The 16,655-nt window shown below is 43.8% G+C and overlaps 1 long non-coding RNA gene across 1 annotated transcript in view; it reads left to right on the top strand.

Moving 5' to 3' along the window:
- Positions 1 to 16,655, top strand: part of LOC149750773 (uncharacterized) — a 184,514-nt gene that overhangs the window by 94,036 nt on the left and 73,823 nt on the right. The window contains exon 2 of the long non-coding RNA XR_016387616.1: positions 6,348 to 6,459. This is a non-coding gene — a long non-coding RNA (uncharacterized LOC149750773). The remainder of the gene's footprint in view (positions 1 to 6,347; positions 6,460 to 16,655) is intronic.

The raw sequence follows: 16,655 nt of genomic DNA on the forward strand, positions 1-16,655 counted from the left end.
GGCTGGGCCCGTGAGCCATGGCCACTGAGCCTGCGCCTCCGGAGCCTGTGCTCCGCAGTGGGGGAGGCCACGGCAGTGAGAGGCCCGGGTACCGCAAAAAAAAAAAAAAAAAGAGTATGTCCAGAGGAGGTGGTCAGGTTGGGCAAGGGTCTCTGGATGAATTGACAAGAGCAATGACTGAAGGCATTGGTTACTTTTAGTCTGGAGAAGCTGAGACTCTTAATGAGATGATCACTGTCTTTAGATATTTGAATGACAGTCAGGTGGTTAGGAGAGACCTTTGTTCTACATGTATCCAAAGGGAAGAACTAGAATCAGTGAGAGGATGCTCTGGGAGACAGATTGCCGCCCAGCATAAGGAAGGACTTTCTCACTATTGGTTACCATTTGTGGAGCTCTTATTGTCAGGCGTTGTTCTAAGCCCTTTACATAGATGGTTTCACTTTACCTTCCACAAACCCGTCAGGTTGGTATCATTCCTACCTCTACTTTATGGATGAGACAAAGCAGCATTAGAAGGTTATATAACTTGCCCAGGCATATGTGCTACTAAGTGGTAGAGCCATAATAACTACAATTCTCTACTGCCACCTTGCATGCAAATTAAATGAGATTAGATATGTATATAATTTAGCAGTGCCAGGCACATAGTAAGTATTGTTGCTGGTAATAATAATTATTATAATCCCTAGGAAGTACTGTTTCTCATCATGGTGGTTGTATTAGTTTCCTATGACTACTATAACAAATAACCACAAACTTTGTGGCTTAACACAATATGTTTATTTCCTTGGAGTTCTGGAGGCCAGAAATCTGAAATCAGTTTCACTGGGCTGAGGTCAAGGTGTCAGCAGGGCTGTGCTTTCCAGAGCCTCTAAGGGGAGAATCTGTTCCTTGCCTCTTTTAGCTTCTGGTGGTTTCTGGGTTTCCTTGGTTTGTGGCTGCATCACACCAGTCTTGGCCCCTATGGTCACATTTCCTTCTCTCTGCCTTCAGCCTCCCTCTTATAAGGATACTTTGATTCTGTTTAGTGCCCTCCCAGATAATCCAGGATAACCTCCCAGATCTCAAGAGCCTTCAATTAACCACACCTTTTGCCATATAAGGTAATATTCACAGTTTCCAGAGGTGAATGTCTTTGGGGGGCATTATTAAACCTATCACAATGGTATTTAAACAGACACTGGATAACCACTATTTTTCTTTTCTGTCCACTATTAGAAAAAAAAAATAACAGCAACTTTATAACATTCTGTGATTTATTGGTCAATCACAGTATCTGTTTTTCCTTGTGGTATTTGTGTGTGTGGGGCTATGAAAATAGAATATATTTTGTTTAAGGTATGAGTTAGAAGCAATACCGAATACCACAGCCTGACACTATTTATTGAATAACATTTTTTCCTCCCATTGATTTAAAATTCAGTTTTTATCACCTATCACATAGCAAACACTATACTTGAAGCTGTTTCTTAACTTCATTCAGTTCCATTGTCCATTTTTAGGTTTCTGCAATTGTGCTATATTGTTTTATTTACGGTAGCATATATATTCACAGTTGATAAATTCAGCCCCCTTCTGACTTCCCTGGTGGTGCAGTAGTTAAGAATCCGCCTGCCAGTGCAGGGGACACTGGTTCGAGCCCTGGTCCGGGAAGATCCCACATGCCGTGGAGCAACTAAGCCTGGGCGCCACAACTACTGAGCCTGCGCCCTAGAGCCCACGAGCCACAACTACTGAGCCTGCGTGCCACACATACCGAAGCCCGCGTGCCTAGAGCCTGTGCTCCGCAACAAGAGAAGCCATTGCGTAGAGAAGCCCACGCACCACAACAAAGAGTAGCCACTGCTCGCTGCAAATAGAGAGAGCCTGTGTGCAGCCAAATATAAATAAATAAGTAAATTTATATAAAAAAAAATTCAGTCCCCTTCTATTCTTCTTTTTCAATTTTCTTGGCTAATGGCTCTTCTACTGTTTTCTTTGTCATTGTGTATTTGAACTTAAAAAATTCCTTATTATCCTTTTAATGTGGTCTTGGGAAGAGAGGTGATAAATGGAGTTCTAATTGCCTTCCATAATGATCCTCCCACCCTATTTTTTTTTTTTTTTTTTTTTTTTGGCGGTATGCGGGCCTCTCACTGTTGTGGCCTCTCCCGTTGCGGAGCACAGGTTCCGGACACGCAGGCTCAGCGGCCATGCTGCTCTGCGGCATGTGGGATCTTCCCGGACCGGGGCACGAACCCGTGTCCCCTGCATCGGCAGGCGGACTCTCAACCACTGCGCCACCAGGGAAGCCCCACCCTATTTTTTTTATTCTAGTGATTTTCCTTACCCATCTCCATTGAGATTTTCCAGTTTTTTGGTTGAAATCACATGGAAGTTAAATTCCAGATTTCTTGATTTCTTTCTCTCATCCTCTCTTTCTACCTATCTTATGTTAACAATTAAATTAAACTTTACAACCACATTAACTATTATATTTGTACTTAAGCATATATTTTATTGGCTTTATTCCTCATTACATTTTCTTATATAACACGTCTTCTCTTTTCTTGAGTTTACTATTCTGGCTTAGTTTTTTCCTTGGCTGGAAGAGATCTTCAAGTAATTTAATAAAGGGTATTTCTATGTCTTTGAACATGCCTTTCTTTTGTCATCACATGTGAGAGAAATTATAATTTGGCAGCTGGTAGAATTCTCGAGTTACAATAAGATTTCCCGAGAATTTTATAAAAGTTGTGCCACCGTCTTCTAGCCTAGTGTTGCAGATGTGAAGTATGATGTCCGTCTGATTTTCTTTCCTTTTAAGCAGCCTGAATTTTCTCCCCTGTCAGGAAGCCTGTAGCTGTTTCTCTTTGTTCTTGGAGTAGGAGACTGCATCTAGAATTGTGTGTTCTTTCAGTAACCCTACTGCTCAGCACTCAATAGACCCATATGATGTAAGGCCTCGAGTCTTTCATCAGCTCAAGGAAATGTTCTTCTATCTCTTCCTTGATTGTTGCTTTTCCCCTTCCTTAATGATGTCATCTCCTTCCAGAACTTCATTTAGACTAATATGGGATGTTCTGGATTTCTCTGTTATATCTTGTGTCTTATTTGATTATAAATTTCTTTTTCTGTTTCTTTCTTTCTTCTTCTTTGTCTTTGTGTGTGTGTGTGTGTGTGTGTGTGTGTGTGTGTGGCATACCAAAATGAGCTGTGGTCTTGCCCCTTTTCAGACTTTGACTTCTTCCTGTATTAGGGACAAACTTCCCACTTTCCAAAGACGCCCTGGAATCGTTGCTGTTCTGTGTGGAGAGAACATGCCTAGTTCCTGATGTCCTTTCATTTGCCTCTGAGCCGATGCCTGTGACCCTCATCTGATCTTTGATCCTCTGAGCTTGGGGTTTTCCAGGACCTTTTTCTGGAAGCCTGTGCACTTTCTTCTTAGGGGGCCTGTGCAGAATCATACATGGTCTTATCAGCACTAATCACCTTTTCTTCAGTGACATCTCATCTGCTTTATATCTTCCCCATATTCTTTAAAACGTAGGCTTTATTGGTGGCATCTTTCTCTGGGTCCCAGCATTGCCTCTAGTGTTTTGGTCATATAAATGTGGGGTTTTGTTTTGTTTTTGTTTTGTGTTTTGGAGGAGAAGGAAGGAGAAAATGTCTGAGCCCAGTTTTGCTATCCCCCCAAATCAAAAGTCCCAGGGTGGAAACAGTAGAGGTGAGTGAAGCATCACATGCGTGGCTGGATGGAATGACCTTTCAGCTACATCTAGCTCTGGGGGGCTTGTCTCTGAAGTCTAAAGAATAAAGCAGCATAATTAAAGGTTTAAGAAGCAACTTTTACATACTGGTCCAGAGAGATAGGGTTTAATTTAGCCGGGAGGACAGAGTGAGGTGAGACTTAAATGGTGAGTCACACTGAAATGACTAAAGATATAGCAGGAGAGACTAAGCTTAAATTACAGCCAAAGTGATTCAGGTTGGTCACTACAAAGACCATTTAACTCTGAAACACTTGTGTGGCATCATAGGGCATTGACTAGCCAAGTTAGGAAGCCCCCTTTTCTGGTGAGTTTTCTTGGAGGGTTAAGAGCTGTTCTATTTAAGGGAAGAGGATGGACTAAATTGTCTTCCGGTTTCCCTGACAGCCTTGGGGTATTATGGTTATGATACCTTGGTGCGTATGATATTCGTGTTTGCACCCAACCTTACTGATAATTTTTATTTTTCGGCATGAGCAGAGACTGTTTTTATCAGGAACACTTCCTCCAAATCTTTAAAACCAAATGGAGACGTCTTCCCCTAACCTGCTGAGAAGAACAGGAATTTCAGTGGCTTCCTTTCTCCTGCAGCTGGAAGCAGCACAGCTCCCAGTGTGGCTGGAGACTCGCTTCCATCCCCTGGCGGTCCCCTCCCCCAGGGCGGGACCAGCTGGTAGGAGAGGGCCTGGGGCAGACTGTGGGAGGAGTGACAGAGTGACAGGCTCCCTGTGGTAGGTCTGCACCTTGTCAGAGAGTCTCCTGGGCTCAGGTCTGAGGTGGCCGTGGGTCAGAGCCAGTTCCAAGCTGTGTGGCTGGTGACATTTCCGGCTGGCAGTGCCCAGCCAATCAGTGACAGGTCCAGCTAGCTTGGGTGATGACACACAAAATATGATAATTTTCTGCTAAAGAGCCCTGGGAGCTGAGAGAGAAGGGTGTGTGTGTATGTGTGTGTGTGTGTGTGTGTGTGTGTGTGTGTGTGTGTCTGGGAGGGGGCAGTGCAGGCAGTGGCTGTGATGAGGTGAGTGGGTGACGGTGCATTGGTTTCAGCGGTTTGCCCAGGGAGGGTGGGCTCTGAGCCTATGGCTAGAGGGACATGCCCAGAGCGGCTGTGGGAACATCGGGGTGGCTTTTCAGCTAAGCTGCTGGTGTTGCTGCTGCTGGCCTGGAACCAGGGGAGCAGAGCCAGCACCGTTCTGAAGCTCTGGGGCTCCTGGGGTGAAAAAGAAACTGTAAAAGAAGGAAACTGCATTTTCCTTCCTTTCAAACATAAGTGAGGTGAGGAGTTCTGGTTTCTTCTCAGGGCGACCTCTTGAAAAACCAAAACTGGAATAATAAACACCACCTGGGTGGCTGAAGTACTTAACGAATAATTTTTTTTTCCATTGGGGCAGGGGGGTTGTTGTTTATCCTCAAGCCCCACCCCCAGTTTTCTACTTCCATGCTTAACCTAGTCCTGAAAAAAGAAGTAAACAAACAAAAACCCAACAACCAAACAAAACCAGCTTGTTAACAAAATCCTGAAGAAGGGCCTAAGTCTGGATCTTAGAGACTGTAAAGGTTCAGGTGGTAGTTTTGATTCCAGATACCGGTTGGAAAAAAAAAAACATGTGTTGGAACAAGATCTGGTCCTAGATTACATTATAGTTTGCAAGTAGTGCCAGAGGATTCTTTAGTTTGAGGGCATGGCAGTGCCCTGTGGTTAATTGTGAGCTGGTGGAGGCCCCCACTTCCTGCAGCTGCCCTGGCAGGCTTCCTGGTCCTTTATCAGCAGGTAGGGGCTCGTGAGGGGTGACACCCCTGCTGACAAGTGTCCCTGGCATTGTCTGACCCCATGAACATGTGTGTTCAGAAGTGAAGGATGGTGGTGTTTATATAACGTCACTGAGGAACTCATCACTGCAATAAATGTGTCTAGTTTTATGCCTTGCCTTTGCTCTTTCCCTCCCTCTCTCCCTCTCTCTCTCTCTCTCTCTCTCTCTCTCTCTCTCTCCCTCTCCCCCCTTTTCCCTCTCTCTCTCTCTATATATATATAAATATATATATTTTTTTCTTTTTTAAAGGCACTGATGAATGAAATCATTATCCCTGCCCTGTGGCTTTAGGCATGGGACTGGCTTCCTGCGCTTGGAGTGACAGCTATTCAGAAGTGATAATTGGTGTACTGTATCTTTAAAAGGTTAAAACCCCTTTCAAAAAAGGTCTGAACTCATAGTGGAAAAGACAGGCGAGGCAGGGGTTGGCTCTGGATTCAGAAAACAGCTGCTGATTTGATTCCGTGTCTGCGGGCTGCATTTATTCCGTGTTTTTCAGCAGCAGGAATTCAAGAGGGATGCTACTGTTTGGGTTTCTGATCGTGATTTATATTTATTCAGAGGAATAACAGAGGGTGGATCTGTTCCCGGCGCGAGCATGCTCACAACCAGCCGACTCTCCCATTATCCAACTGCCTAGTTTGGTGCTTCAATGTACATGCATATCTCGTGTACATATGTGTGTATACAAATGCGCATGCATGCCTGGATGGACATATGTGTGCACAGGTTATCTTTTAAGGACAATTCTTTCAATAAGGTCTTTACCCCTTACTTGAAACAGGTGTTCAGGAAAAAAATGCACAAAATCCTGACTGACCGGAATAATTCATGAAGAAGGGGCTGGATCCGTGGGTCAGAGAACACAGGACCAGTTTGCCATCCCAAGGCCGAAGGTAGGGGACTCTGGATTTTTATTCGGCGGAGGGATGCCTCGCGCTTTATTTTATTTATTGTGTTTTTGCCAGCGGCCGCTACGGGCAAGTGAAATAGCGAGCTGCGATTCCATGTCGTCGTGGCCTTTCTTGGGCGAGGTGTCCGGTGGCGGAGGCGCCGGGAACGGCCGGGTGGGCGGCCGCGCGGCGTGCGGTGCCCTCGGTGGGCTGAGCGGGCTCCCTGGCCCGGTGCCAGGGGGAGCGGCGGGAGCCTCAAGTGACCCCCGCGCGTCAATCACGGCGGCAGCGGCGGCTGTAACCCTCTGCGCGCCGCGCGCTCCCGACACCTCGGCAGCCCGGCGGCACCGGCGCAGTGGGGCCCCCCTCTCCTCTGAGCCCCAGCGGTCGGGCTAATGCCTTGTCCACCGCAGCACCTGCAGTTTTTTCTGCTGCCCTGGCTGCGGCTCCGGGGTTGTTCAGACCCCCCTGAGCCGTCTGTGTTGCCGAAAATGAGATCGGAGGATGCTGGGTGCCCAGACAGAGGGGAAATCTTCCTAGCCCCCGCCCCCAAATGTTCCTAAAGCAAAATCACAAAAGCCCCTCCTCCAAAGAAGATCAAACCAAACCCAAACTTTTACTCTGTTGGGGATTCTCGCCTTACCCCTTTCCCAGTCGTGCCCCACATTTTACCATCCTTTAAAAGGAGAAACACCGCTGGTGCTGAATGGCCCCTGCTGAGACTGTACAAGCTGCCCGAGGACTCCTGAGCGTGGCCGACACCCTGAACTCGCGGAGACTCGGACCGAAGTGTTGGAGAGGCGCTGGAGGCCAGGCGTGGGTTTGGTTGACCGCGGCTGCTTTGGTTTACGTTGCAGGTCGCAGGTCGGGACTACTTCTTTGGCTCGGCCCGCCCTTGAACTTTGGGGGTCGTGGATGCCGGCAGGAGGGTCTGCGGGGTCTGGTTGCTTGGTGAGCGGTACCTTGGCCCTTTTTCTGCCGTGCACCTCAAGTTTCCGGCCACCCTTGGCTTTGGAACCGCAGTAGCCGGGTGCTCGCCACCCCCCAGCTGTGTCTTGTGCTTCGGTTTTGGTGGTGTTAAAACTGGCTTGCTTTCTGGTTGTTGGGGGAGGGGAGAAGGGAGAGCGTGAGGTGTGTCCTGAATTGATCTCCACCCAGCGTTCTCCAGCCCTTGTTTGCGTGATTACGTAACTTCAACCAATGATCAGACCGTGCGCCCCAGCAGCTCCCACCGTTTCCCGTCCTCCCCCCGACTGAAGAAGTTGGGTCCTATGTTTATGATGTTTTTGTGTAACTGTGTGTATCAGCGGGGCAGGGACAGTATGGGGAAGAGGGGGAATGATTTGAGCAATTTATGTGAAGAACATGGGGGGCAAAGATCACGTGTCCATTAGGGTTAGCGGTGGAATTGGCTTTGGGTTGGTGTTGATCTAAAGATCCTCCCACATCCCTTTCAGCTAGTCATTGCTTGTCTGAATTTGCATTTGGTCATGTCATCCCCCTCTTGAATTCTGGAAAAGGTTGGAATCATCCCTGCAAGACCCCTGGGTTCCTAACTAGATGCATAAAACATAACACGAATCCTGAATCCAGGGTGACTGCCAGGCTCATTTGTTTCAGGTTCTAGCTGTTCTTCATACTTCCTGCTGAGGGAAAGAGTTTCTGCCACGCTGTTTCAGTTTTGCTCTGGGGTTGGGCTACACTGTGGGGCTGAAGAGCAGAACCCAGATGCTGGCTGAGCTGCTCGACACATGCTCTTTAAAGCTCTGATGACTTGCAGTTGCTGGAGGCCCTGTACATTCTTGCATTAAATACTGTGGGATTTTTTTTTTTTTTTTTTTGCAAGGTAGGAGAACAGCTGTCCCATCAAGATATCTGCAGGCAGAGGGGGAAAGGTGTCCATGACACTCAGCTCTCTCTCCTTCCTCCCCACTCTGTCTGTTTAGCTAACGTACCCACAGGACACAGAATTGTTGCATGGGGCCCCTTTATCACACCCCTTGGTGCCTCAGCCTAGGGCTCCTAGACAGACTTGTTAATTTAGCAGGAAGTCTGGCCCTTCAGGCTGAGATGGTTTTACTGTCCTCCGCACCCCGTTGGGTCTGCTCTAAGGCAGCGACAAAGTTGTACGCCGTGGCAGTGGATGAAGATGTTCCCCAACAGCGCTGTTGCTGAACTGTCTCTGCCTGCTCTGTCTCAGTGGCAGTCACCCTCCTTGGAGTGGAGGAGCATGTGATGCCTTTGGGTTCTTGCCAACTGAGCCATCGAGGCACTTGGTGTATGAAAGATACCAGCAAGAAGAAGAGGCATTTAGTCTGAAATCCTGGCAGATTCCAGGCCCCGACTTGATGGGAGATAATGTTAAGAAAGCTGTGTGACAACTGGATAGCTTTTAACTTGTCTCTCACTTGCTCTGTGAGTTCCCTGATGCCTTTCAGGTTCTTCTCTGTTCTCCAAGCTGCCCATCAAGGAGGCCCAGACATGCTGTCCTTCCTTCTGTGTCTGGTGGAATCAAAGCATATTTACAAATCTGCAGATGCACTGGGCAAGCAGGGCAGGAAACACTGGCTACGTGAACAGGCAGCACTGGTGTTTCAGGACAGACTTGGCTAAAGCCCTTGACCAAGGTCGTTCTTCATCTGTAAAGTGGGTGTCACCGTCGTAGCCTTACCAAGCCCACTGACATATCTTGAGAAGTAAATGAGTTGGGCTAAAAAGTAACATGTGCTCTGTAGCTGATGGGTGTCAGGATGATACCATGACAATCTGGAATGCACATTTATACGAGGTCACTTAGCCATCTGGGACCTAAATGGTAAAGCAAGAGAGATGCCATAAGTCCATGAGCTCAGGTCAGGTATTATGATCATTGGAAAATTTCATTGCAGAAAATTTCATACCCTTTTGCAGGACTCTTCATTTACATAAAGTTCTAAGAGGTTCGATGATTAGTTTGCCAATTATACCCAGAAAATTGGAAGAGATTGATAAAGTAGTGTACAAGGGTCCTTATAGCTCTTTTGTAAAAGATCACTAAGAAGTACTAGTAATGTAAGAAATAGAAATACTAAACAAGTTTAAAATAAAATTTAAAAGGCACAGGAATTCAAAGTATAGAATTTTGAGACTATTTAACATAAGTATTTAATGTGAGGAATTCAGTGAAATTTTATATATTTGGATAGGTCTTCAGAACACTGTCTTGTAGCATAATAACTGACGCTCACAGGGACCTATATGCATCAAGAGGAGTTTAAATGGCATTTTGTGTGTCCAGCTTCAAAAGGCGTGAGAATATGACGTATACCCCAAATGACTTTTTTCACCCGATGTTTCTGGACAGCCAAGGGCTTATTGATCAAAATTATATTATAACTATAAAGCTCCCCTATTGAAATTAATTGAGAACTTTATGATCTTTTGCTGAAACTTGGCAGGGAACTATTATGCTAGAATTAGTAGTACTTATGTTCTAACATTTGATGTTATAGAAAATTCTAAGAAGGAGGCATGGGAGCCTCAGCCTGTCTCGCTCTGACCAGAGACACATTTAGAACCTTCCAACTTGGCGACTTTAACGCTGGAATTAATTGGAAGAGACTGGATGATGGAAAAGCTGAAGCCAGAGAGGCATATGCTTCTTATGTCAGTGTAGGGAATGTGGACTCCCCACCACCAGTGTGCTGTTAAAAAACGTTCAAGGTGTCATGACAACACCCTCATGTTAAACTGTGGTGTTGACTCAATTCAGACATGGTGCTCAAAACTGGAAGGATATGTGAGTTACACGAGCTTTGCCTGAGCTTTGCCTGACCCTCTGCTGATTTGCTTAGTTACAGTTTATTCCAAAACAAAGGCAACAGGAAAGACACAAGTACAGGAAAATTAATGCTGACACTTTTTAAAGAGTACTGTATATTTAATTTAATTTTTAAATTTAATGCATATGTCAAAAATGTGAAGGCCCTAATTAAAAGTAGCAGAAGAGTATTGCTCGGTTTCTAGACACACATAAGTTCATCATTTTGGTAAATTATTTGAAGAACGTTTTGAACTTATTGAAAGAAACTGTCAATAACAGGCCACTGAATATGATCAGAAATGCTCAGAACTGTCCCGAGTTTCCATGTATATAAGCAAAGTGATACTGATGTAATAAGATGGATAAAATGCTATTCTCTGAAATCCCAGGGGGCTTGAAAGGCAGAGGAGGTAGGGGTTGGTGGTGGGAGGTGACTGAACCACTTTCTCCAAGGGGCTGCCCTTTTGGGAGGGTCACATTTGGAAATGTGTGCTTAGGCTATTGATCCGGTCTGTTCCTGAAAACCATGCATGCATGAGTGATTTGATTCCTCCCCTCATTACTAAGTGCTACAAAATACCAGGTGTGGCTGGCATTCTTCTGAAAAAAAAAAAAAAAAGGGTGGAACTTTACATCTAGATATGCGGTAGAGATGAACTGAGAATACCCCTTAGATTCAGCAGTGAAGCCAGGGAGAAGCATACAGAAGTCAATCTCAAGAATCATGGGAAGTCTCTGGATGTCCATGGGTCCTTGAATTGGAATTCAGGTAAAACTTAAAAAAAAAAAAAAAAGAGTAATATACATGACTGGGATCCAAAGAAAAGATGATAAACAAATAATACAGATGGAAAAAAATAAGACCAGTGTTATAAATATATGACATGATCTGCTGAGCCTTTGTCACCAAAGTTAGTCTATTCAGGAATTGCAGGCTTTGCATTAGATGCTGAAGCTATCTTAAGATCAGAGGACGGACTTTCCTGGTGGCGCAGCAGTTAAGAATCAGCCTGCCAATGCAGAGGACATGGGTTTGAGCCCTGGTCTTGGAAGATTCAGTTGCCACAGAGCGACTAACCCCGTATGCCACAACTCCTGAGTCCGCGTACCACAACTACTGAAGCCCACGTGCCTAGAGCCCATGCTTCGAAACAAGAGAAGCCACCGCAATGTGATCAGGAACAAGACAAGGTTGCCCACTCTCACCACTATTATTCAACATAGTTTTGGAAGTTTTAACCATGGCAATCAGAGAAGAAAAAGAAATAAAAGGAATCCAACTTGGAAAGGAAGAAATAAAACTGTCACTGTTTGCAGATGACATGATACTATACATAGAAAATCCTAAAGATGCCATCAGAAAACTACTAGAGCTAAGCAATGAATTTGGTAAAGTTGCAGGATACAAAATTAATGCACAGAAATCTTTTGCATTTCTATACACTAACAATGAAAAATCAGAAAGAGAAATTAAGGAAACACTCCCATTTACCATTGCAACAAAAAGAATAAAATACCTAGAAATAAACCTACCTAAAGAGGCAAAAGACCTGTATGCAGAAAACTATAAGGCACAGATGAAAGAAATCAAAGACGATACAAACAGATGGAGAGATATACTATGTTCTTGGATTGGAAGAATCAACATTGTGAAAATGACTATACGCCCCAAAGCAATCTACAGATTCAGTGCAATCCCTATCAAATTACCAGTGGCATTTTTCACAGAACTAGAAAAGAAAATCTTAAAATTTGTATGGAAACACAAAAGACCCCGAATAGCCAAAGCAATCTTGAGAAAGAAAAATGGAGCTGGAGGAATCAGGCTCCTTGACTTCAGACTATACTGAAAAGCTACAGTAATCAAGACAGTATGGTACTGGCACTAAAACAGAAATATAGGGCTTCCCTGGTGGCGCAGTGGTTGAGAGTCTGCCTGCCGATGTAGGGGACACGGGTTCGTGCCCTGGTCCGGGAGGATCCCACATGCCGCGGAGCGGCTGGGCCCGTGAGCCATGGCCGCTGAGCCTGTGCTCCACAACGGGAGAGGCCACAACAGTGAGAGGCCCACGTACTGCAAAAATCAAAAAACAAACAAACAAAAAAACCCAGAAATATAGATCAATGGAACAGGATAGAAAGCCCAGAAATAAACCCACACACATATGGTCACCTTATCTTTGACAAAGGATGCTAGAATATACAGTGGAGAAAAGACAGCCTCTTCAATAAGTGGTGCTGGGAAAACTGGACAGCTACAAGTAAAAGAATGAAATTAGAACACTCCCTAACACCATACACAAAAATAAACTCAAAATGGGTTAAGACATTTTGTAAGACCAGACAGTACAAAACTCTTAGAGGAAAACATAGGCAGAACACTCTATGACATAAATCATAGCAAGATCCTTTTTGACCCACCTCCTAGAGTAATGGAAATAAAAACAAAAATAAACAAATGGGACCTAATGAAACTTAAAAGCTTTTGCACACAAAAGGAAACAATAAATAAGGCGAAAAGGCAACCCTCAGGATGGGAGAAAATATTTGCAAATGAAGCAACCGACAAAGGATTAATCTCCAAAATATACAAGTAGCTCAGGCAGCTCAATATCAAAGAAACAAAAAAACCAATCCAAAAATGGGTGGAAGACCTAAATACACATTTCTCCAAAGAAGACATACAGTTGGCCAACAAACACATCAAAGGTTGCTCAACATCACTAATCATTAGAGAAATGCAAATCAAAACCACAATGAGGTATCACCTCACACCGGTCAGAATGGCCATCATGAAAAAATCTAGAAAAGGGAGAAAAGGGAACCCTCTTGCACTGTTGGTGGGAATGTAAATTGATACAGCCACTATGGAGAACAGTATGGAGGTTCCTTAAAAAACTAAAAATAGCACTACCATACGACCCAGCAATCCCACTACTGGGCGTATACTCTGAGAAAACCATAATTCAAAAAGATACATGTACCACAGTGTTCACTGCAGTTTTATTTACAATAGCCAGGTCATAGAAGCAACCTAAGTGTCCATCGACAGATGAATGGATAAAGATGTGACACATATATACAATGGAATATTACTCAGCCATAAAAGGAACGAAACTGAGTTATTTGTAATGAGGTGGAGGGACCTAGAGTCTGTCATACAGAGTGACTTAAGTCAGAAAGAGAAAAACAAATACCATATGCTAACGCACATATGTAGAATCTAAAAAAATGGTATCGATGAACCTAGAGTCAGGGCAGGAATAAAGACGCAGACCTGGAGAATGGACTTGAGGACACAGTGGGGGAAGGGTAAGCTGGGACGAAGTGAGAGAGTAGCATTGACATATATGCACTACCAAATGTAAAATGGGTGTCTAGTGGGAAGCAGCCGCATAGCACAGGGAGATCAGCTGAGTGCTTTGTGATGACCTAGAGGGGTGGGATAGGGAGGGTGGGAGGGAGGCTCAAGAGGGAGGGGATATGGGGATATATGTATGCATATAGCTGATTCACTTTGTTGTACAGCAGAAACTAATACAATATTGTAGAGCAATTATACTCCAATAAAGATGTATTAAAAAAAAATCAGAGGAGCCCTGGTAAAAATGAACCAACTTATTTTTATTAGAAGAAGAATTCTGAAAAATCTCTTTAGTCAAGATTCAATACAGTAGACTCTTGACAATCTTTATGGATGCATCTCAAACCGTTTACAAATTCCCAAATTTGCAAATGCAGAAACATTTGCATAGGCTCTTGACTTCCTTCTGAATCAGGTTTCTGTCCAGAGAGGAGAGGTTTCCATAATTATTCACAGGCCACCAATGATTTGCCTTTTCAACTTGCACTCAAGGAAGCAGTTTCACACTCAGAGAGTTTCTGTTTCCCTGGTGGTGTGTTGGGAGGAGGAGCTTTGACAAGACTCCCTCTCTGGCTAAGTGACTTGCTCTTGTGCTGTGTAGCTTTGCTACACAGTTCACACTTGTGCTTCAGGAAAAGGAGAGTCGCCATGTAGCGTGGCTCTTAGGGGTGGTTCACAAATAACTGAACAAAGTGAATGGTGTGTCTACAGATGCCAAGCAGCTTCTGAAATTGGTAAAAAAAAAATCACACAGGCACGCAACCTCCCAAACTCCCTCCACTCCCTGGCCCTCAATATAGATTTAATACACTCTTAGAAACTTCCCCTGTCAGCATATCTCATGGAGAGAACTGGGGCATCACACAGCTGAAGCGTATGGTGAAAGACAAAACAAATCTAGGCAAGAGAGACAGAATGTAGTCATTTGCTCCATGCCCTCATTTTAAAGATTTCAAAATTTGAGAAGATTCCAGGAGATTAAAAAAACAAAAACAAACCCCACTCTGCTTATGTTATATTTAATAAAAAAGAGCCAGAGCAGAATGTACTCTGAAGGTTGGGCTTTCCTGCTCCTCATTGGAGGTGTTCTTACAAGAATCTTTCCGGAGTGATTTGGGGAGAAGCTCCTAGAATTTGCAGTGGGTTTAAGAGTTCCACCAATTAAAATTGAGAAGATCATTTTTGCCAAGCCCCTGGAAGAGCTATGGCAGGAACCACAGCAATTTGATATGAGAGTTTCTTATTAAATTTTTCTTGATAAAATCCTTTTAACTAATTTTAATGAAATAGCCACTAGATACAAAAGAACACTTATAAACTGTATATAAAGGTTTAAAGAATAATCATTATTCGTATTATATTATGATCAACACTCATGTCCTCACCAGTCAATTTAAGAAAAAAAATGTTACTGTTACCTTTGAAGAGTGGTACCCCTCTCCATCCCATCCCACCCCTCCCTTTTCAGGGATAATCATTTTCTGGACATGTCTGTCTCTTTTCCCCATGCTTTTCTTTATTGTCTCACCCTTTATATTTGCATCTCTAAACCATATCTTTAGTTGTACATGTTTGTGAATGTCATATAAGTGGAATACTGTTTATATTGTGTTCATAGTTAACCCATGCATACCAGAGGCTGCACTAGTTGACAAACAACTGAAATATTGAAATATTAATATTTCCATATCAGTTGGTGGTAAATTGCTGCTTACCTAACTCCTCCCCCCACCCCCCTGTGCTCCCATGAAACCTATTCAAGTCCCTTCACCTTCCTAAAGGGATTACACCTGGCACAGCAGGGGGTATTGGGACCCATCTCCAGTCCTGTGGCCGGAATCCCTTCTGACTATACAATCCCTGTCCCAGCTAGTTGTTAAATGTTTCATTCCTGGATTTGTTCGTATTGTTGACTGTAGCTTAAGTTTTTTCATTTCGCTGAACTGTAATTCCATGGAATGAATACATTGTGGTTTATATATCTGTTCTGCTATCCATGAACACTTAAATCATTTCCAGTTTTTTACTCTTGTAAATGGCGCTGCTGTGAACTTTCCCCTGGTGAGCATGTATATAAGTTTACTTAGGGAATATACATAGGAGTAGAATTACTGGTCACAACTGTGGGCATCTTCAAAGCTTCTAGAATAATTCAAAATTAATTTCCATCATGTTATGTGAATTTCACCTCAATAAAAGAATTTCTTACCAATTTCTCAGCTTGTAAGTCACTTTAAAAGATGTTTTTTCTCTAGTATCCAGTTTTCTTAGTTGTTTTCAGTAGACTTACTTACATACCTAGCCCACCATAGCGCTGGAAATAAAATCTACAGGGTTTCCTTTAATACCACAGTAAACCTGAACACTTGTTAACTGTGAAAGACAATGCTGAGTCTATTGACAGGATGTATTATATATTTGCACGTGTTTATTACAATGGTTTATTCAGTTTAATCCATGATTCATTCCATAGATAAGATGGTATGCTCTTAGAGGTGTAACTTAGGTTCCTTCCAGGCTAAGATAGAAGACAAGTTGGTGCTAGTGGATTGAGTATGAATGTTCTAAACCTGCCAGAGAGTCTGACCAGAGTAGAAATGAGCGATGTTGAGTAGATAACAGATAGTTTAGCCTTTAAATGCAGAAGTATATCAACTGCTAGGGATTTAATTCTCCTTTCTTGGTAACCTGGGGGAGCTGATGGGTTTTTGGTTGATTTCCAGTTCCACGCATTGGCAGTCCTGTTCCGTTAGGACATTTCTCCTGGATGCAGCTCTCTTCCAAACCTGAAACAGAGTGAATTAGGATCAGAGGCTGTCCGTTTCCTCTTCCATTTACCAAGAGCTAGATGTCCAGAATTACTCACCTCTTCCCTTCCGGATGCCTGTGTTTTGGTCAGAGTTCTACCTTCATGCTACCCTTATCTCTCTGTTCTTAGCTTGTTATTGAATGATAGGCCTTACCACGTGGAAACTAACTCTCTTTGGGAGAAAAAAAAGTGCAATCATCTCGTTCTCTAAGACTGGCTCTCTC

The sequence above is a fragment of the Delphinapterus leucas genome, chromosome 1 (genome assembly GCF_059928025.1).
Source record: "Delphinapterus leucas isolate spDelLeu-1000000601 "Yukka" chromosome 1, BTC_Dleu_Yukka2, whole genome shotgun sequence".
Taxonomy (NCBI): domain Eukaryota; kingdom Metazoa; phylum Chordata; class Mammalia; order Artiodactyla; family Monodontidae; genus Delphinapterus; species Delphinapterus leucas.